Here is a 21,300-nt window from a genome sequence, read left to right as displayed (position 1 = left end):
GATATTGATTTTCATTACAGCAGGATGAGCCTCTTCGGGAGCTGGATGGAGTTAGTGAACTGAGCAGACACAGCATGATTCTGGCGAGGTGGAGCATTTGGGGAATTGCTCCCGCAATAGGAAAAATTTGTTTTAATTAGGTTGGTTGGTGGTTCCCAAAGCAACGTGCTGTGAGTGGGAAGGAGAAATGAGGATAGGACTGTAAGCAGCTTGTTGTGTTCTCAGCCTCTGACTCAGAGCACGGCTGGCTCTGCTGCTGGAGAAGCTGAAGAGGGGCGAGAAGGTGACCAGATGTCCCTTCCCTTACTGTCCTGAACTGCACATAAAAGCAAGATGACATTTTATTCGCCTGGACAAGCTAAAAGATTCGAGGAAGGAGATAATAACCAGCAATTAGGGCAGCAAAAATATCCAAGAACAAAACTGACCGAAAATAATAAAATTAAAAAGTGAGTTAGAGAGATTTTGTCATTCTGTCTTAGATTATGTTGAGGAGGCTGAACTCAATTTTATTGAGAAATCAATTCTAATTTGGCACTCCACTCGGTTTCTGGCAGAGGACGCTGGTAACAGTCTCCATTGAAATCTGCCAGCTAATTTACTTCTGCTGACTTTACACTAACAAACAGAAGCAGGAAAAAGTCGTGTGGTAGAGATGACATTTCCCGCTAAATATCCCACACCAATACACTGCCTGAGCCCTCCCACACTTGCCACAGAAATCCATCACCTTGCAATAGGGAAGGGAAAAACAAAACACACCCTGGGACGAAATGGCTGGAGCACACCATGTACACACCCTGCAGACAGGGCCATGAGTTCAGCACAGGGAAGGGCTGAGGAAGAGATCCCTCCAACAGCTGCTGCGGGAGTTCAGCATCACCTGCCCTGCAATTCAACTGACCTCGCATGTCCAGCTCCACAACTTTTATAGATGCTGCGTCCTGCAATCGATTGTCAAAAGAAAAAGCAGCTTTTAAAGGATTGTGAATTATTGAAGAAAATGTGTCTGTAGATATTTCAGAAACATACTGAATAAAATTTATCACGGGTTACGTGTCTGGGAGCACAAAATGTGCCGTTTAATGCTGTGCTTTACTGACCTTTAAGCAGCTGCAGCTACCCTAACTGTATTCATAGCTTTTGTGTATTCATCCAGCATTTATATAAAATATCCTTTATTTTTACAAGGTTTGTGCCACTGAAGATTTTACCTTCACTGAGAAAACGATTGCTGAGTGCGTTGTTCATAGCATTGTTTCCAAACATTAATATAACCAGGAAGTGTGATGTTCTCAGCCCACATGCTTACTGGTATGTTTTACAGACAAGGGGCTTTATTTTATGAAGCAGTTCCTAGATGTGGGCAGAATTAAAAAGAAAAAAATGAAAAGAAAATGTTTTATTCTTTTGGATCACTGACTGCCTTTGCCTTAGCTTCCAGTAAGACCAGTGAGCCCACCTCGCTGGCACAACCGCGTGTTCTTTTTCAGGGAAGGTTTCTGTCTTTGGCTAAGTAAGTAATATCCATACAAAAGCCCCAAATTTAGCAGTGCACAATGACTTACATTTTCTCACTCCATTTATAAACCAGGTTCACTGCTCCATAAGGACCTGATTTCACCCCCTCCCTCTCAGCAACATTCTTTAAGCCTTTACAAAGATCCATTTTCCCTTTCTTATTCCCAGAAGCCTGCTAAAACTAGGGCAAGATGGCCTAAAAATTACTATTTTCCTCAAAGTCCCAGAAAACCTGGGGCCGACCGCACCCTCTCCGGGAAGGGATGCTGGGCTCCCCTCGCTGGCACCCGGGCAGCGGGGCTCCTGCCTGCAAGGATGTGCTCCCACCCAGCCCCAGGAGCAGTGCAGCAGGGAGCCGTGGTCTCCTGACCCAAGGAAGCACCTCGTGGCTCCAAAAACCTCCCACTCCAAAGACTGGAACTTTATCTCTCTGAGGAACGAAATAGGGTAAAAAATGAATATAAGAGCGTTGTTCTAAATAATTGATGTTGCAATCTAATGCTATTTCCTTTTGTATTACTGCAATCTTCTTAAAAAGATATTCTCAAGCTGTTTATTATAGCAATAACTATAATTTTTCCTTCTCTTTTAGCAACAGTGCTTCACCCATAATGTCGCCTACAGATAATGTATTAAAGATATAAATAAAAATAACACAGTATAGGTGGTACAGCAACACATAGGTTGCTAACCAGCCAAACAGAATGTGCTTTAGAGTTGGATTAGCTGGAGCTGGCTACTTGAGCATCTGCCGTCTTTTGATTTCTCCATTGTCAGCTGTCCGTCTCTATCTGTATTTGCTCTGACATTACTACAATGCTGTGAATAAAACCTAAACACATTCACACTTCTCCTTTATTCACCTCACTGGGAAGAAAAAGCAAGACGAAACAAACAGCTCTGAATGGCCAGAATGCAGAAATCCTGCCACCAGATTAAAAAACCCAATTCTTGTTTTTCGTCACAGCTCTCAAGTTTTTCCAGAAAGCTGTCATTTCCTTAAATATAAAAACCCATTTAAAAAAATTCTGTCTCTTCTAGGATGGGCTAAAAATAGCCAGGAGTGCAATTATTACCCTCTAACCTCTAGCACTGGTTCAGCTGCATATGCTGTCTGCAGGAAAATCTCCAGCAGCAATCAAGGTTACTCTTTGCATTACAACAGCATCTCTAAGCCCTCGCCAGGAGTAAGACCAAGGGAGGCAATTTCTGACTCAGGTGTTAAGTAACAGATGGTTCCCATCTTAAAGATTTTAAATGGAAGCAGGAGCTCCATTTCATATATAAGGACCCGAGACCCAGAGAAATCACAGCTCATGCTGCCTGCAGCAGAGTGCAGAAAATCACAACTCATTTTATGGTTTAACCCCTGAAAGCACCATTAGGAACCCCACAAAAGCCTGGTGCCCAGCACAGCTGCACAGAGCAGATCTGGCAAAGCACCACCACCTCCCAGCAAATCATCAGCACCTAGGTTAAGGAACACATCCCTCAGGTGCCACTCACAGTGACACATGAGTGAGGGAGCCTCTCAGTGCCCTAGTCAATCTCCTAGCACACAGCAGTGCACGCAGACCTGCAGCACTCGCCCACAAATTGCTTCTCTTCCCATCACTAGAGTCAGTCCTCAAAGAGGTCACCTCTCTATTGAAATCCATGACGACTACTGCCATGTCCCAGCCGATCTCCTGGACCTGCTCCAACCAACTGCTGATTTTTGCCACTGACCAAGGCTTCATCCAGCAAGGCAGCTGTGGGTTTAAGCCACGCTTCCACTTGTTTATGCCCACACCTAAATCTCAGCAGACAAGTATTCTTCAGCATGTGCAGCACCCGCAGGAGCAGCTTTTGCAATGCTGAGAGCAGAAATACCTTCAGAAGAGAGCAGCATGACAGCCTAGTGATGCTCCCTACCTGAAGATCCTATGCCCATTAAATTTTCATATCTGCAATACAGAAGCGTGTTTTAAGACAAATGCTGTTCTAATTTGCTGTAGGCACTGAAGACCAACACACATTTCAGTAGAGGAAGTTATGTGTTTTAATTGGTTTATGAAGACAAAGCATATGCCATGACACAGTTAAATGATTAACAGATTCCTACAAATGCCTTTGGCATAGAATATCTATACATTCATTAGCTGGAACAATTCATCTTCTTGATAAAACTAAAATTAGTTATACAGCAGGTTTACTTTTTATGATTAATAAATGATAAAAATCTAAATTATCCATCTCAAATGACTGCTTTCTTAGCCATTAATCTCACATTTATCAGCTCCTATAACTCACAGTATTAGTTGAAAAATCAATTTCCTCAAATATTTTTAATTCCGTATTAAAAATAGCAAAACATGTGAAATGTGAAGTATCTTATCCTTCACTACAGTATTTGCAGTGAATTCTAAATCAAGATATAAAAAGAAACAATATACAACTGTGTCCCTATTATAAATGTCATAAAAGAAAAAGGAAAAAGCCAACGCTCAGTAATAAAGCAGCTCTAACAAAAGATGTATCAGCTCATTTGGATTTTCCAGCTTCCTATAGTTCTTTTGCCAAGAAGGAAAATCCAGCTCATTCTGCAGAAAAAAAAAACGTGGTAAAAGGTCAAAAGTACAGCACTGTCTGCGTCCTGGAGAGTGGGTTGACACATCACAGGTTTAGCTAGAGGGAAAAGGTTGGGAATAGATCCTTCTGTCAGCTATTTAAAATGTTGAAGGCCTTCTGTCCTCCAATTAAAGCGATCAGGAAAGTCTACGAGAGCTAACTCCATATTGCTGTGCATCACTCCCTTTAAAGTCTGAGGGCTTAGCAAGACATCTTATTTAAGTCATGTCATTCCTGTTGTCGAACGGTGATTAGTCCTAATTCCAGAAGCATTACTAAAATGTACCCCCTGGGAATCAGAAAAGCTCAGTTTGCAATTTACCAGTATCTGACAGAAGGGGGATAGGGAAGAGGGAGTTTTGACTGAGGCACCTGCAGGAGTCCCCTGCTGCTTGGTGCTGCAGGATAGATGAAGGCTAGGGCCCAGATCTGCCAGAGGAGATGTCAGCAGTACCTTCCAACCACCTGCCCTCCTCCCCAAATCAGAACAAGATTCAGGCCTTGTTAAAACCCCCAGCAATAAAGAAGAGCCAATACTCAAAGCAAGACTAATGCAAAATCTGGTGCAATACCATCAGGGGAGATAGGATCTAGAGAGGTGCATGATTCATCCATCGAAAGTATTTAAAATGGCAAAAAAAGCACATTTTTTGTAAGAACATGTCTGAATTCCAGAACTTTCATGAACTTTGAATTGCATGTTGGCTGCATACCCACATTTGAACTACAGAGGAACGTACTTCAAAGACTAATTACACAACTAAAACTATTCCTTTTTTCATTTCAAAGTCATTTGTTCACCTCCTTCAAGAACAACCATGAGCCATTTTCTATGCAAGAGTCTAAATCAGCAACGAGATTAGATCCACAGGCTGAACTCTGCCTGGAACAGTGTGGGAAGAGCTTTGCAGACATTTCTGTAAGGCGCCAGCTACCTATTTCTTCGGGGAACATTGAAGCTGTGATAACACAAGGGAGATGGGCATCTTATGTTCCCCAGCACTATCATATGATCAGAAAACTAGATTTAAATCTTAAACATTTAAGTTTGAGAAATGCCTTCCTTATTCAGATGCTGCCTTAAAGAACTTTGAGAGAATGATAAATGGAGAAAGAGAAACGATCACGCAAGCCAACATTCAAATAGTGATGCCCAGCAGCTCCATAAATGCTTACAGACAAGCTCATATTGAAAACACTTACCAGATGAGCTCTGGCAATCTCTACCCTTTTCTTTATTCAATAAAGAATTTTTCCCATTATGCAAATTGCTCTCTAAGTGGCTCAAACAGCATAGTCAAAAATGTTGTATAATTATTTTTTGCCAGTTGTCAAATAAACCGTTTGCAAAAAAAAAGTTTTAGAAGAGCCAGACTGTTACAGGACAAAAACTTAGGTAGACTGGGAGCAATGGGACCCACAGGTTTCCATTAGCAAATATTCCTACCATGCTCATTCTCACCATTTTCACTAAACTCATTCCTACCATGCCAGACAACCAGCACTGTCTTCTTTTATGCACACGCTTAAGTGGTTAATTACACAAGGATGGACTTAACTGTATTTTTACAAGATTTGTGGAAAAGAAGCTACTCTTCCATGGACTGTGGTGGAGAAGCACTGGCATGAAGGTATGAAAGCATTAAGGAAAGGTTGGAGTTATTGTTCTAGCAGTGTAGCAAAGAAACTCAAAGCCTGAACAACTGTAAGATCAAAAATAAGCTCCCAGTGACAAAAGGTGGCTGGTTAAACAACGTTAGTCTTGAACCCAGATATCTACACATCAATATGCTTCACATGCATAGTGCAGGATAGCACAACAGGCACTTAGCAGGTTAAAGAGAAGCAAAAAGGTGTCCAAGGGGAAAAAAAGAGAGGGTTTATATCATTTATATGAATTCACACATGCACATTTTTATATATAAATATGTCACAGAACAAGTAATCTTCAAATGAAATGCCCTTTTTTACTATCAAATGACTTTAATGTTAGAAAAACATAAACCCAGCTTATAAATAAAACTGCATAAACACTTTGGTACTGGCAATAAATTGAGAATAATTGACCTTGTCCTATCAAAGGATGAGCATATCTTTAGATCTTAAGTGCTGTGAATGGTTATGAACAGGCTTAAAGTACTGAGCAATAGCAAGCTAAGCACAGCATGCACAGTGCATTTCACAGGGTATTAAATAAGTGAGGTTTGTAGAACCTCTCCCTCGCCTAAGTCTTAAGGCGTTTGATTTCCAAAACTACAGTCCATACAATATCACACATTGGTCCTATTTCTCTTTACACTAATTAGGCATTTTATTATCAAAAAGACACCTAGTATTATCCTGAAGCATCTATGACTCTCTCCTTACTAGTACATGACTGATCCTGGCTTTCAGAAAGGCTGACACTGTCTCATATTGCCAAGGAATGTTCCCCTTTCAGTGCACTTGATGAGGAGCATCAAGGAGAGAACGTTTCCCAGGCACGATGAAAATAAGGCAAATCACTCTGCCGTAGTGGCACAGGGCCTAACCCTCAGACCCAAAGACAAACTAATCACTGGCAGCCCGGGACCAACGCATCCCTCCCTCACAAATCCTAGTGTCTACAAATGACCTACCCAATGTAGGGTGTTGAGTAAGGGTCACAAAGCGTGTAGACATCAGCCAACAAAATAGCAGCATGACAGACTAGTAACTCAAAAGCGTAACCTCCCTGGTACTCATTAACAGTCTCTACTCTGAGTAAGCTGAATTTTGCCTCAAACACTCCTACGTAATAGTTTCTTATGTTAGTAACACAACTTGAAGAACAATTAAAGATACAAAATCAAATAAAAAGCAATTGATACCAAAATTCCAATCCTGATATGCCTCTGGATAGTTGCTGATAATTTTATGAAGCCACATTTCTTTTATCTCTTTTCTACAAAGGGTCTCCATAATTTCCTTTGAGAGCAGCCAGGATAATATGGAGAACAGTGGCCCCAGCTGGATGGTCCCCATATAGGGAGCTTGGTGAGGGGTTATGCAGCCCTATAGGTATACACCTCTTGCCATACTTAAAATACTAAGTATGCTTATAAAGTTAAAAACGCATCCAAAAGTAGATCTTATAATTGTATTGAAAATACAACACTTAAAAGAAGAATTAAAATTAAAGTTACTTAAGGAAACAAAACTGACCATTCCTCCTCCATAACTTGACAGATAGATAGACAGACAGAGCCTTTGAGGGTGGGAGAAAGAGAGAAAAACAATTTTTGATAAATTTCACCATCAGAAAGGATTTGGTATTCATAGTAAACACAATACAACAGTGCTGCTGGATATGCTACATCTGACTCTTGCACACTACAGGTTCCTGTAACAATCAGAAAGATCAACGCAATGGGATGGTGACACAGGAGGTGTAACGACAGCAGAACTAGCTCAATAGAAGGGCATTACAAAGAAAAAAGGAAAAGTGCTCACCTGTCTCTTAAGATCGAGGCTCATAAGGGAAACTCCATAAGGCAAGGATCCGCCTAGAAAACCTTCCCCAGTAACAGTCAGCCCTTAAATGAGGTCTAGGAGAGGTGCAGCCAGGCTCCACACCTTCTGGTCACACAGCTGAATTGCCTTCACCTGTGCTCACAGGGCTGATGGGTCCTTTCCCCAGGTGCTCAATCAGTGGTTCAGGCTGTGACTCAACAGTTACCATACAGTGCCCAAATCAAATTTTCCAGCATTTTCAAACCCAATATGGTCTGGAATTACAGGGTAGACTGGTGGAACCTGGATCACCAGGCCCTGTTGGCAATCATCAACAGAGGACAATGCCTTTAGCATTGTAAGAAGGTGAAAAAAATATTATTAAGAGTAAATCTGAAGGGTTGTTTTCTCGTTTCCACCACCACTGCTATCATGAGTAAGGCAAAAGACACAAAACCCCAAAACTATGATGGCTTAAGATTTCTCATTGCTTTATTAATCTGAGAGAGCTAAACACCTGTTACGTTAGGAACTGGCAATTCCACAACAAATTGGTGCTCTAAACGCAATAAGAAATAACATGAAAATGTTATATAGTACTTCAGGCAGGGATTGCTATATCTCCCTTTCCAAAAGAACCAGTTTTCAGTACTATCATATTTTGAAGATGTGATTTCACTACATGAACACGCAAATGTACAGACACATACATTTATACAGCCTACACATTTAATTCTTACGTTCATATATGAATATCTATCTAGTGATTACTAAGTGTTCTGTTTCCATTAACATGAATTCAATGGGACCATCCTGTAAATGAGATGTTACTGGGTCTCTTGCACTTCTTCCTGCATATTGCTGTGCTTATAGGTTTACTGGAGCCTGATAAGGTCTCATTTGAGCTAAATTACTCCCACTCCCCACAAATGCATATAAGAACTCAAAATTAAACGAAAAAGGCAAGACGTCTGCTTTTATTATCCTGTAGAAAACTATCATCAGACTGCTGAAGGCTCTGACAAAATGCCTATTTTTCATCAACGGCATGCCTATCTTGATGAAAGATCCCAAATTATTCTGGAATGACTGAAATATTTCTTTCACGATCCCTATTCTCCTTCCCTCACCAATACAGATGTTGTATTTTAGGCTATACAACAGCTCAGCAAATCAAGGACAAAGCTTAAAGTTTGAGATGGAGACCATAATCTGACTGAGCCAACAATTAGGAAGAAAACTGTGGCTTTCTGGATCTCAATATGTCCGCAGAGGGATTTGCTGCTCTAGTATGCTGCTGGAATCAGTGTACTGCTCCTTTCGCAGGATATTCTGAACTACCCTTTACTCTCATTTATGGGAACAGAATTCCCATTTAAGTCAATGGGAGTTAGTCCTGCGTATCTGAGTGCACAAATTTCCCTCCACTTGTAAATATGAAGTAAAATCCATTTGCCTCTATAAATATGCAGGATTTTTTTCTTTAAATATTGACATCCACACCCGTATAGATTTCTTAACCTTTATTCTTTCTGCACAGTTGTGGTCACCCAAATATGTGACTGGCCTATGGTAAAACTGTGCCAGCTTTGTGACAGCTATAGATCTGTAGGATGTCAGAAGCTGTTCCCAAGGAAACATCAGGAAAAGGGATTAGACAAGGTTTTGAAAACCTGTTCTGAAGGTCTGCTAACATGAGTAAGGAGGGCCACCTTTCTCATGAAAAATCAAAAATAGATACACACGATTACAGCGAAGTCTGAGACGATGAGAACAACAGAAAACAAAAAGTTAAAGCTAAGTGATAAAGACAGAATTCTAATTTCAGCACTGCTTTTGTTCTTTTTTTCTTTTAACCAAATAGAAAAATAACTCCTTTTGGAGATAGAACACACCTCATTTTCCAAACTATATATCCCCCTGAAAGAAATAACTGTAAGCTGCTTTCCTCTCTCGCTTGCAAGCTGATGTTTATTCATGTGCATGGGGCTACTGCACAGACCTTTCACAGCATGAGGAGCGTGCTGGCTGAAAGGTAGGATAGGAGATGACTATCACCAGAATTTTTTAAAGCAGGATACTCAAGCGAGGCTGCTTAACCTATATTTAGCCTGCTAAATAAGTGGCCTGGTTTTTCCAAGTGCCAAGTCAGAACTGTCACGTCTCTCACAACAAGAGTGAGACACGTGCATCTCTTCCACCTCTTCCTCCTCCTCCTCTTCCAGCTCCCCAGCAATGGCAGCACAGTGCCAGGCCTGCTGTGCAACCCCACGCACCCACAGCTGCCAATACAGCCTCTCTCTGGCTGATCACATCCAACTGATGTGTGGGGCTGTCAGCTGGGGAGAGCCATGCCCGTGATCAAGGAGGTGCATTCCTTAGTTGGATACTGGTCTCAAAGTGAGCTAACACCTGTCCACTGAGCCCCTCCAGCCACCTCCCAGCCCAGGGCTACCAGTACCCCCACCAAGCAGCCTCAAGCATTGGCCTCACATGTTGAAGCACAAGGAAACTGAAACTGCTGGCTTTCCAGGAGTGCTTCCCAGCATTTCTGAAAACCAGGACACTTATTCAGGAAACTAAATATGGATATAAGGGCCTAGCTCTAAAAAAACTTGGCCCATTTAAGAAGAAAGGATGTACACCATCACCTTGGAGCTTCCCAGCAGATAGGAATGAAGAGGAGCTCTGGCTCTGCAGCACTCACTCTATATCAGTTCCTTTCAAGATTGATGCTCTTGCCCTATCCTGGGATTTCTAAAGACCTCACAGAGTCAAGAAATATGGGGTGATTTACAATTTGAATGAGAACTGGATAACCCCTTCCCAGGGGCTTCTCTGAAAATCTCACTCAGAGGTAGCAGGGTTTGCATCCCAGAGCAAAATATCTACAACCGCTATCCCCTTTCTTCAACCAAGAGGGAGGTAGATAGAAATAGAAACAGAAATATCTCTGTTTAGGGAGGAGCAGAAGTGTAGTAGACACACACAGTGGTGAAAAGGTACTGACTCTTCAGGGATAAGGCCCTACAGTTATGCACTCCAGGGTTCCAGGTGTAGCACCTGCAGCACGTGAGATTCCCTCCCTCCCTCCTTCCCAAGCATGCTTGCTCTCCAATCAGATACTACAGGAAAATTTCTCCCACATTTTCTAAACTCACAGTTAACTCGTCTGACCTAGCAAAAATAGCAAGAGCCAGAGAACTAGATTGTCTCTCCCATTTGGCTGTGTGCACAGGCTAGCCAGATGCTGCCACAGCCCCAGCTCTCCTCCTGCTTCCTTCCCCACCTGTTGAGCCCTGCTCTGCAGGGCAGTGATGTTCTCCTCTGGTGTGTCTGCAGGGCGACCACCTCCTCTGCATCCTGGCACATATACTTGCTCTGTCCTGGCAGCCTGGGCCACAAATGGCACATCCCTGCTTCTACAAGATCTCAGGGAGGAGGAATCACTTGTTTCTATACATACACTATCTCGACCATGTACTTCATTTCCCTAGTGATACAGATGACCAAGGAGACACCACAATAAAAGCTAAGAACAGTATGACATGGGGCATCATGTCCTTCTAAAAAGAGACTTGCATTTCCTACTTTAGAGCGAAGTTGTGGGGAGGGTATCAAACTGTAACAGATTTGCTTCTGGGGGAAGAAAGCATGCATTGTAGCATTCAGGCTGCTGCAGTAACTCTTATCGAGCTGGAACTCCAGCACAGCTTCACCTGATAAAGAAAAATCAAATCAACACTTCATCTGAATTTTGTATAATGGCATCACCAAAATAATAATAATAATCTTCTTTAAAAATCCCTCGTAAGAAGCAGCAAGGGGGAAAAAAAGAAATAACTTGGTGACACATCTCTTGAATATTGTTGATTGACTAATTAAAATGCAATAGAGCAGAAAAAAGTGCACAGGCGATGCTTAGGATATAATGTAAAGAGCAATCACAACCACTCAGTGGGGCTTAGCAGGTCTGAAATGGTATCTAATTCTACAAACTCCAGAAAGGTACTGCACAATGTAAACATTATTGCTTTGCACACTTTAATGAAAACTGCCTGCCTTCAGATTGAATTGCATGCATGTCTATTGTGAGTCCAGTATAATAAAGAAAACAGGCATTGTGCATTTAAAGATGTTGCCTCTTTAGAAGAGGCTAAAAGAACCCCCTTGCTACAGTTACTATGACACAATTAAGTAACAGGATGACAGGTGTTGTATTATATTTTTTAATGGAATAAACTTGCATATATACACACACCAGCCACGTATTTCCTTTGATATTACAGCATGCACCTGCAACTTGTTATTGCAAGGACCTTTTTTAAGCAAGTGTACATTTCGTAATGCCTACAGATTTATAAAACTCTATTTGCTTCTCCTACAATTTGGAATAGATGGCTTTGGAATCCTACAACTACTCTTTCCAAGAAAATAAGAGCACAATGATCACTGGTCTCCCAGGAATATGCTCTCAGACATCGCTGCACTACAAACAAACACACGTTTCACCTACGCTTTGGTTAAAAAGTTGAGAGATTTTTAGTGCTTAGATTTAATCCACTTGCAAGCATTCGTCTTTGTATCACTAACCTGCCAGCTAGCTTCCCGTCGCAGCCCTTTTATCCAGTTTTCTTCTAAGTCCTTATTCTCTCTGGTGGATGTTTCATCCATAGCTGATGTAGCTTGCACAAACTCGATTGGCCACTGGCTGTTACACTCTCTTTGTAAGCCTTTACCAAGGCGGCAGCAAGTGCAGTTCGGAGACAGGCTGTCATGAAGGAAATGTCACAGCACAGGCTGGGAGGAGGGGGGCGAGGGGAAGGGAGGGGAAGGGAAGGGTCGGCACCGAGCAGCCACATGCGAAAAGATGCAGGGACGCGCGGCCGCCGTCTGACACGTTCCGAGCGGTCCAGCGAACGCCTCGCTGCAGCCCGGGAGTTCACGGGGTAACGAGGAGGGCTGGCGATGCTCTGCTGTAGCCCTAATTAAGGGTGAAGTGCAGCGGAGCTCGTAGCTAACCCAAGCGTTTGGGCACGTTTCCCCAAAGTGTTATTCCTCACGTTGTGATAATTGTTTCTTTTGCTGCTGTTACAATTAAGACTGCATCAGGGGTGTGGATTCAAGCAAAGGAAATACAAATAGCTGCTGGGTCTGGTTCAAAGAAAATATTTCAGTGTATCTGTTTGAAAAGTGCTTCGCGAACCGCTCTGCAGCCAATAAACATGAATAATAATACAGGCCATTTTGAGAGAGATGGGCTCATTACCATAGCGCTGCTGAGCTCTCAGAGACCACGTTCAGCAGTGCAGAAACGGGTTCAGCAGGACACAAGTATTTCAACCCCAAACCAGAGAAATTAGTCCCAAGAGAAGGCTTTTTTAAGAAAATACCACTGCTGGAGCTTGCTCTCCGTGCATCGCACCTAAAGATGCCAGCCGCACACCCCGCTCACGGCAAGCCTTGTTTATTGTGTTCTTCATCACTCCTTAGCCTACCACCACTATCCTTCACCCTACCAGGAGATACTTCAGTCTCCCCATCAACTCCTCAAAACGTTGTCTAGGTTTGGTTGTTTCCTGTTGTTGTTGTTGTCTGTTTGGTGTTGTGTTTTTTTTTAACCAAACTGAATAAAACAGAGCGTGCCTGTCCTGCTGTGCGGTTATGGCATTCATCACAGAGCAGCTGAGAACGTCGAACTCACTGCACTCATACAGCCGAGACTTCAGCCAGCCTCGAGGAACAGAACCAAACACTGTTTTTTCCCCGAAGTACTGTTTCAACACAAAAATAAAAGATTGTTTTTTAAGCATGTTTTAAAGTCAAAGAGCCACCATCCTGTCAAAACAACATACTGTAACATATTTAAAATTCATTAAAATCGTGCCAGTTAGGATTATGTATTTTTTAAACTGTTGATTGTTCATCATTCACATTGTTAATTCACTGTTCTCATAAAGCGTGAAACAAAACAAAAAAAAAAAACAACCAAAAACAAACATGAATTCTTTCTTAGGTTCCTTTTTGCTCCCAGGGATGCTTGTTTCCTGACCCCCAGTCACTCACCCTGAGCTGAAACCCTGCAGGCCAGACCCCTGCACAGGGCTGTGGAAACACAAACCAAGGCTGCTTTCCTTTGCACCTTTTTTTTTTTTAAGGTTGCTGAAAACACTTCATTTTTTCTCAGATTAAGCAAATATGAATTTTCACAAATTATGGGCACTCCACAATAACCTCACGTGCAAATAAATGACGTGCCAATTGCAATTCAGCGTGAGCTCGTGAGCATCAAGAGCCTCTCCTTGCAGCTCAGAATTTCACCTCCTTGTACTTTTCTCCCTTTTCTCCTTTTTGCCAAACACAGCCACGCCATCTGAGGATCTCAGGACTATCAAGCGAGAGCTGCGGGTGCGCTGGGTTTGACTTTAGGACTCGTGTTACACAACAGGCGCGCGCGAACCCCGGGCTCTGTTACACATATGGGTATTCTATTTTTAGAGTAGGAGAGCACAAGGTAAACTAATGCAAGCACGGGAAGGAGCCAGATGCTAACAAAGAGGCGACTCAGACTAGCAGCAAAGGAGACACAAAGGGGCGTTTCATTATGAAGATACTTAGCAGAATTCTGCTTTCTCGGCCAAGTTCAGAAATAAAAATAATTTTGGCTTACAACAACACTGGGAACATCAGGCAAAGGTGAGCCGAAGTCGCTGCCCCTGCTGCCCACTCCTGCGCCCAGCCCTGGCACTGCCAACCACAGCCAGCAGCACGAGAGCGCCGGAACCACAGCTGTGGGGTGACAACAGGCCAACACGCTGCCAGCACCCAACCATACCTCCCAAGGTTGATGATAAGGGAGTATAAAAGCGGCGATGACAAATGCTTGAGATGAGATCAGCTCTCTTTTATGTCTTGTCATTTGCGAAAGGCAGCATCTCAGCAACAGCTGGTCTGATTTTGTAGGGGTACAATAAAAAATAAATAAACAAAAAGAAGCAGCAGGAATTCTTTTCTGACTCTGCATATGGCAAAGACAGATGCAAACCAACGTACCAGCATATTCTTACTGGGCCAGGAGCATAATTCTAAACCTAAGACAGATACTGCACAGAAAGTGCTCGATGATAATTGTAAATATTAGCAATGCTTCAAATCTAATCTGCTCTGGATTGCAATGAATTATTTCGTGACTTTCACTTGTCTTTTTCACAGCCATGAAACAGCACAAATTGTGTGTGAGCTGCAAGAATATGAAGACATTTATTGATGGAAATCAAACCACTTTTTTCACTCACAGTGTCTTTGATATGTTAGAGCCTGAAGCAAAGAAAACATAATAAAAACAATATATAGATGAGAACTTCAATTTTCCCCTACATATGAATCTGTCACTTATTTGCTAAGAATCATATCTAACTCCACAGAGTTAAAGAAGCTCCATATATCATTCTCCATAATGCACTACTCAGCTCAAATGTACCTTTCATGAAGTTCATACAACACACTTGATTTTACACTACTCTAAACAAAACATCTCTGCATATTACAGTTCAGAGTCTAAAGGGCTTTTGCTGCAATTCCATCCCAAATAGCAAGTACTAGTGTGAATACAGATTTAGCAGTACAGGGTAACTAGGATGCTTCAGAAGTCCATCCTGAGCATTGGTCTTATCTGTAAGCACAGGGTAATTTTTTTTAATTCATCCACAATTTATTACTGCGATACCACCATATCACTGCCAGCAGTGTGAAGAAACAAGGTGAGGAAAACAGAAGGTTTTATTAATGGTGACTTGCTACCCAAACAGATACTGATTTTTCAGAACATTTCACCTACAAAATGGAGGCTGCTGCTGAGTAAGGACTGGCTTCTCAGGCTCACACTGTTCCTTGCCTATTTGCCCAAGTCTGGCAGCTTTACCTACATTAGATATGGTCAGGAGGATGCAGCTATACTGTGGAGAAACTAGAGAAGAAAAAGAAGCAATTTTTGCCATCTCCTTTGGAAGCTGTGCTGAGTTCAGCTTGGACACAGCATGGGGCCAAACATGATCCAACATATCTCCTTCAAAGCTCTGTGTTCTCTTGATGGTCCAGAAATGCCCATCTTTCATTTCCATCTCCTGCAACCAAACTTTGATCTCGGCTATCAGTTACACTTGAATTGATCACTGAAGTCCAGTGTCTCTTCTGCATAAAACTCAAGTTGTGGCTTTGTGTTTCTGCCATGGGTACCCATTGCAGTCCCACAATCACAGAATCACAGTCCTGGGTTCAGAGGGACCTTAATGATTATTCAGTTCCAAAGCCGCACTTTGGGCAGGGTTACCAACCACTAGATCAGGCTGCGCAGGGCCCATCCAGCCTGGCCTTGAAGGCTTCCAGAGATGGAGCATTTACAGTTTTCTCATCAGTGGACTACGGTGAGAATTATGTAATTTAGCAAGTAATTCAAGGAATCTCTTAGAGCAGAACGTCTTCATGCTTTTCTGCCTCCTAGATTCTAACTTCAGCACACGGCATGTTTGCAGTGCCAGACTCGCGGCTGGCACCTTAATTTGTGGAGGCATGAGATTTGTACTGAAAAAGTCCCTCTGGTGCTTTCTGAGAGACTGAAGATAGCTTATAAATGTCTTCAGGTATAACCCAGATGAAGGAGCACTGCATGATAATACATGAAAGCATAAATTTTTAAATTTTTCACTATACAATGATTACTGAGGGTAAATTTTGTGTTTTACCTGAACCAAATCAGAGCTGTAGCCATGCCATTTCATGCATAGCCTATATTAAATCTACTCACACATGCTGCTAAATCATCAAACAGGCTCCCATTCAGACACCAGAATCAACATGGTGGAAATAGTCTACAGGGCACTGCTGTTAAAGTTGCTGCACTCAGGACATGTCCCAAGCACACCAAGGCAACAACAGATCTTGCTGAGGACACTCATCTCACCTCCTTTATGTCACTGGAATGTCATCTGCATGGATCTGATTCCTCCCTGAGATCCAGAGGAGGGCCACTAAGATGATCAGAGGGCTGGAACACCTCTCCTATAAAGAAAGATTGAGGAAACTAGGCTTGTTTAGCTTAGAGAAGAGAAGGCTCCGGGGAGACCTCATTGTCTCCAGTACTTGAAGGGAGCATATAAACAGGAAGGGGAACAGTTGTTTACGAGGGTCGATAGTGATAGGACAAGGGGGAATGGTTTTAAACTGAGACAGAGGAGATTTAGGTTAGATATTAGGAGGAAGTTTTTCACACAGAGGGTGGTGACACACTGGAACAGGTTGCCCAAGGAAGGTGTGGATGCCCCTTCTCTGGAGGCATTCAAGGCCAGGCTGGATGTGGCTCTGGGCAGCCTGGTCTGCTGGTTGGCGACCCTGCACATAGCAGGGGGGTTGAAACTAGATGATCAGTGTGATCCTTTTCAACCCAGGCCATTCTATGATTCTATGATCTAACCCATATATAAGTTCAATTAGTGAACAACAGAGGAAAGAGGGCACATGGAAAGGAGTGAGCTCATTTCAGCCCATTCAGTCTGCAGTAAGAGAGTGTCTGGGTGACTCCCCAGAGCTCAGTGCCCTGCAAAGCCTCGCTTCTCCCAGCTCCAGGGATGTGCGCTGCTTCTCCCATCCATCTTACACACACAAAGCTCCTACTTGAGTAGCTGTATTTCCAAAACCAAGCTTCAAAGAGAGCTTAGAAGCTACTAGTGATGAAGGAGACTTAAATCTGCTGACCTTTGGTGAGACTTAGACTTATGAAATTCCCTGATCACTTCTGGAAATACCAATCAGAGTGCCCATGTGGAGATTTCTGAAAGCAGCTGCTGGACACACCACCCTCCCAGTGCCTGCCTCCACTTTCCTGCACCTCTGCAGAACTATCTATAGCACCTGGCAAGTTGTCAACACAGCCAATCAACACAGTTTAGACATACCTGCTCTCATATATATTGCTGCATGTGCCTCTTAAATTTATTACCTGTTGACAAGCTATAAATAACATTGCCATTAGAGTCCCACAATGTGTGACATTCCATGAGCTGAAGCAGAGCTATATATTCCCTACCTTAGCCCAAGTGTCCTTTGAGCAGAGGAGGTTGCTCTGTCTTGCTCACCAGTCAGGGAGCAGTTGTTTCTCTGTCTTGCCGATCTTGCAATTTCTATGCTCCTGACTGAAAGGATTACTCATTTGTTAGTGCCAGACTGTCATTTCTTTGAAAGTAGAGCCACAAGATCTTAACAGACTGGATGTACACGGCTGTTAAATTTATTAGTTAAGAAAAACAGCAAATGACAAGTGAATAAAGCACTCCTTGGGACATTTGGACTACGGATTTTGTATAAATCAATAGCAAGTGCTATAAAATGTCAGAAAATACCAAATGAGGAGAAAGGAATCAATAGGTACCTTCTGAATTAAATGACTGATGAATATTCTTTACCAAGCAAAATAAATTAAAATAGAAAACCCCCTATGTTAAAGCAATATCCCACTCTTACTTGACGCCCCAAAGGAAGGTAATTCAGGGTTAAGGCTGGAAGCTCTGTCCTTAAACAGCACCACTGAGAATGAGGGGGACAGAAAGGAGAAGCAGGAAGAGAACAACTAAATTGCTTTGACACAAGTTGAGAATGAAATATTAACTCCAACATGCTCCTCTTCATTCTGAATGCTCATGATTTTCCAGACTTAAGTTGAAAAGGCAGTAGCCAATTTTCTGTAGCATGTTTGTGCTGTCCCTAGATAGTAATATGCTACCAACACTAAAACCAGGAACAGTTAACAGTATACTGTTAACAGTATCCTCATCACCGACTGAGGATGCCCCAGGTGTACCCAGAGGTCATTCCAATCAGTAGGGAGCCAACACAGCACAGTGGCCTGAACAGCTCACACTTGTACAGACCTTCTGCCTTTACGTACAGTGTGTGGCTCTGGACCAAGACACCCACATGCATGACACTATGCCAGACACCTGGCAGCAACACCGCAGTGCCAAAGGGACATTAGAACAGAAAACAGAAGACCTGTGCTCGCTCCAAACTTTCTAACAGCTGTGGGTCTGCCCTCAGTGCAGTCCATCTGTGAATGTAGGTGTGCATTTCTGTCTTTAACGTGGAAACACACTACTTCCATCCTGACATATATCCATCAATCCATGTCTTTTAACAACTAAGCTCATACAACCAGCTGCAGTTTGGCTGAACTCTAACACATCTCCTTCATCCAAGTTGTTCTCCCAGTCCCAGTAACTAGCACAAAACCGAGGGATGCCCTTGGGGCACATGCATCCCCTCCATAGAAATGCCCACAATGTCTCCATGGAAGCTGCCAGAACTACTCAGCACCCTTTAACTCTGTGCAGAGCTGAGGGCTGGAGGCCCAGAAGTTGTCCAGATCCATCAGGGTAGCTTCATGCCCATCGGGAGCCTTACACTGGGGCTAAAAATGAGCTAAAGAAAAGTCCTGTCCACTCAGGAAATGGATACTGGTTTTATGTACTGCTCAACAAAGACCTCTGGTTTGAGTCAACATGATGCTAGCATGCACATCAGACAAGTCAGAGAGAACACACAATGGAAATATGTTTATATATGTCTTCCAGCCTCATGTTGAACACTGTATACAGTATGCCTGCTTCTCAATGCAGAAGTAGGTCAAAGAAGGGCAATGAAAATAGATCATGGAAAATCCCTAGGAAAAGTGAAAGAAAAAAATGCGTTTTTTTTAAGTTTAAGGAAGAAAACGATTAGCACAGGACGTGATATAATTTTCTGAAAGAGAGAATGATAAAAACACAGCAGGTCCACTCTTCCTGGCTCTCAAAACAAAAAGAAAAGAACATGCAATGAAAGCAAAAGGTGGCAGATTCAAACCAACAAAATCAAACACTTTTTGCAAAATATGTAATTAGAAAGTGGAACTCATTGCTGAAAGAAGTGCCTGAGGGAAAGAACATATCAACTTTCCAGAAGTGTTTGTGCAGCTGCAATAATAAGAAATTCAGGCTTAAAGCAGACAGCACTCACACAGACTCTGCTCCATGGTACGTGCCAGCAGAGGGGGGCACAGGAACCGACACAATGCTGGCATGTCTGAGTGCTCCAGGGCTCCCATAGCCTGCTCCTCCTCGTGCTGGCAATGCTAGGGAGCAGGCTGCATCCCTTCCACCCAGGTGTGTCACATTTCTGAAGGAGTGCAGCAGCTACTTGCTGGTCTCTGCCTCGTAGATGGGCCACTGTCTTTTGTGATGTTATTTACACTGGAAGAAAGGTGTCAGAGCAGCAGCAGTGCACAGGGTTTTGTATGGTTAGGGTTCTAATGCATTTAGAATCTTCACTGCATGCAGACTGAAAGAAGAACGTCAGGAATGAATCCTTCTTCACTTGTATCTTTTTCACCTAGACAACACTGTCATTTACTATCTGTAAGTCACATATATCCAGACCACAAGCAGAACCCAGGCACTGCCAGGAGAAGCCGGTGCAATGGTCTTTGGGTCAACGCTCCTGCTTGAGCAGGGCCTGGAGGAACTGCCAGCAACAGCAGCATTGGTGGGCCCGGATCCTCCCCTCAGAGAGCAAAGGCATCCCCATCAACATGTGAGGGGAGAAATCCACCTGCAAACCAGCAGAGAACCCCATGCCCTGCCTTCGTGTGGGCAGGACACTGAAGACACTGCCTCGCTTCTCCATATATAAACACAGAGGATTCAAAAGAGGATATTAGCATCCTCTGCTACATCTAGAATGCCCATCAGTATTTCTCATAGGACTCTGGTAAAGCCCATTTGTCGTAATGATTCAGGAGAGCCTAAACAAACATAGGCACAGTCCCCTCCCTGCTTCTGCCACCCACAGCACAGCCACGATTTCCAGCTACTGCAGTGAGATGGCCTTAATCTCACTCTGCCCTTTCCTGACCCCTCTCAGGAGATTTGTGCTGCCACTGATACCATTTCTGGGCAATGCTAATACTTCCCACTAAGATTATAGTTGGCTTCACACACTTGCTCTGTTAATTCCTTGTGACATCCATTCCAGCACTGGGCATAAACTAGCCTGAATCCTCTGCTGAAGCCTCCTTACTCATCCTAAAGCACCTAGAGGTAGACTTTTGAGGATGATCCCTGAGCAGCTTGAATATGAGATCTATTTCATTAAAGTAGTATCTGTTGTTTGTTATTGTAATAAGCCTTCTCAATGGAAACTGACCTGAAAGCGTGCCAGTTCTCTGGTGCTGCTTGCTATTTCAGTGTCAGGAGCAGTCTGCTGGTATTTGTGCTTCCATCTCTCTGTGTGACTCCAGCCACTCAGGATCTTTATGAAAGTAATACATTCCAGCCTAATCAACAACTAAATTAACACCAGAAGTAAGACTGTGCCCCAAGTGATCAATAAGTGGGGTTTTCCCTATAGAAATATTAGAAGCAACACACATCAATAAGCCTCAAATTTATGGGCCAATTCGGCTCTTCCATTTACAGCTTGAACAACTGGCCTTTGTATAGGATATTACATTACTAAATAACGTGCTGCAAGAAACTTCCCTGTTGTAGTCCCTAGTTACAGCTCTCAGGGTTTGGCAGTACTCTGCAGCAAGGGACCTGAGATCACCACTTCAGCAAGTTCCTTTCAAAGCAGGGACAAGCTCCTACTGATGCCAAGCTAGTATTTATGTTA

General features: G+C 43.0%; 1 protein-coding gene and 1 long non-coding RNA gene across 3 annotated transcripts in view; both read right to left on the bottom strand.

Annotated features, from left to right (window-relative positions):
* The window catches only part of LOC149918268 (uncharacterized), a 41,154-nt gene extending 33,514 nt beyond the window's left edge, over window positions 1-7,640 (bottom strand). For both annotated transcript variants that reach the window (XR_016466494.1, XR_016466495.1), the window contains exon 1: window positions 7,603-7,640. This is a non-coding gene — a long non-coding RNA (uncharacterized LOC149918268). The remainder of the gene's footprint in view (window positions 1-7,602) is intronic.
* The window catches only part of PPARGC1A (PPARG coactivator 1 alpha), a 344,564-nt gene that overhangs the window by 150,618 nt on the left and 172,646 nt on the right, over window positions 1-21,300 (bottom strand). The gene's annotated exons all lie outside the window — the stretch shown is intronic.

The sequence above is a fragment of the Phasianus colchicus genome, chromosome 4, assembly GCF_987193195.1.
Source record: "Phasianus colchicus chromosome 4, bPhaCol1.hap1.1, whole genome shotgun sequence".
Classification (NCBI taxonomy): Eukaryota; Metazoa; Chordata; class Aves; order Galliformes; family Phasianidae; genus Phasianus; species Phasianus colchicus.
This window is presented reverse-complemented; position numbering and strand designations above follow the sequence as displayed.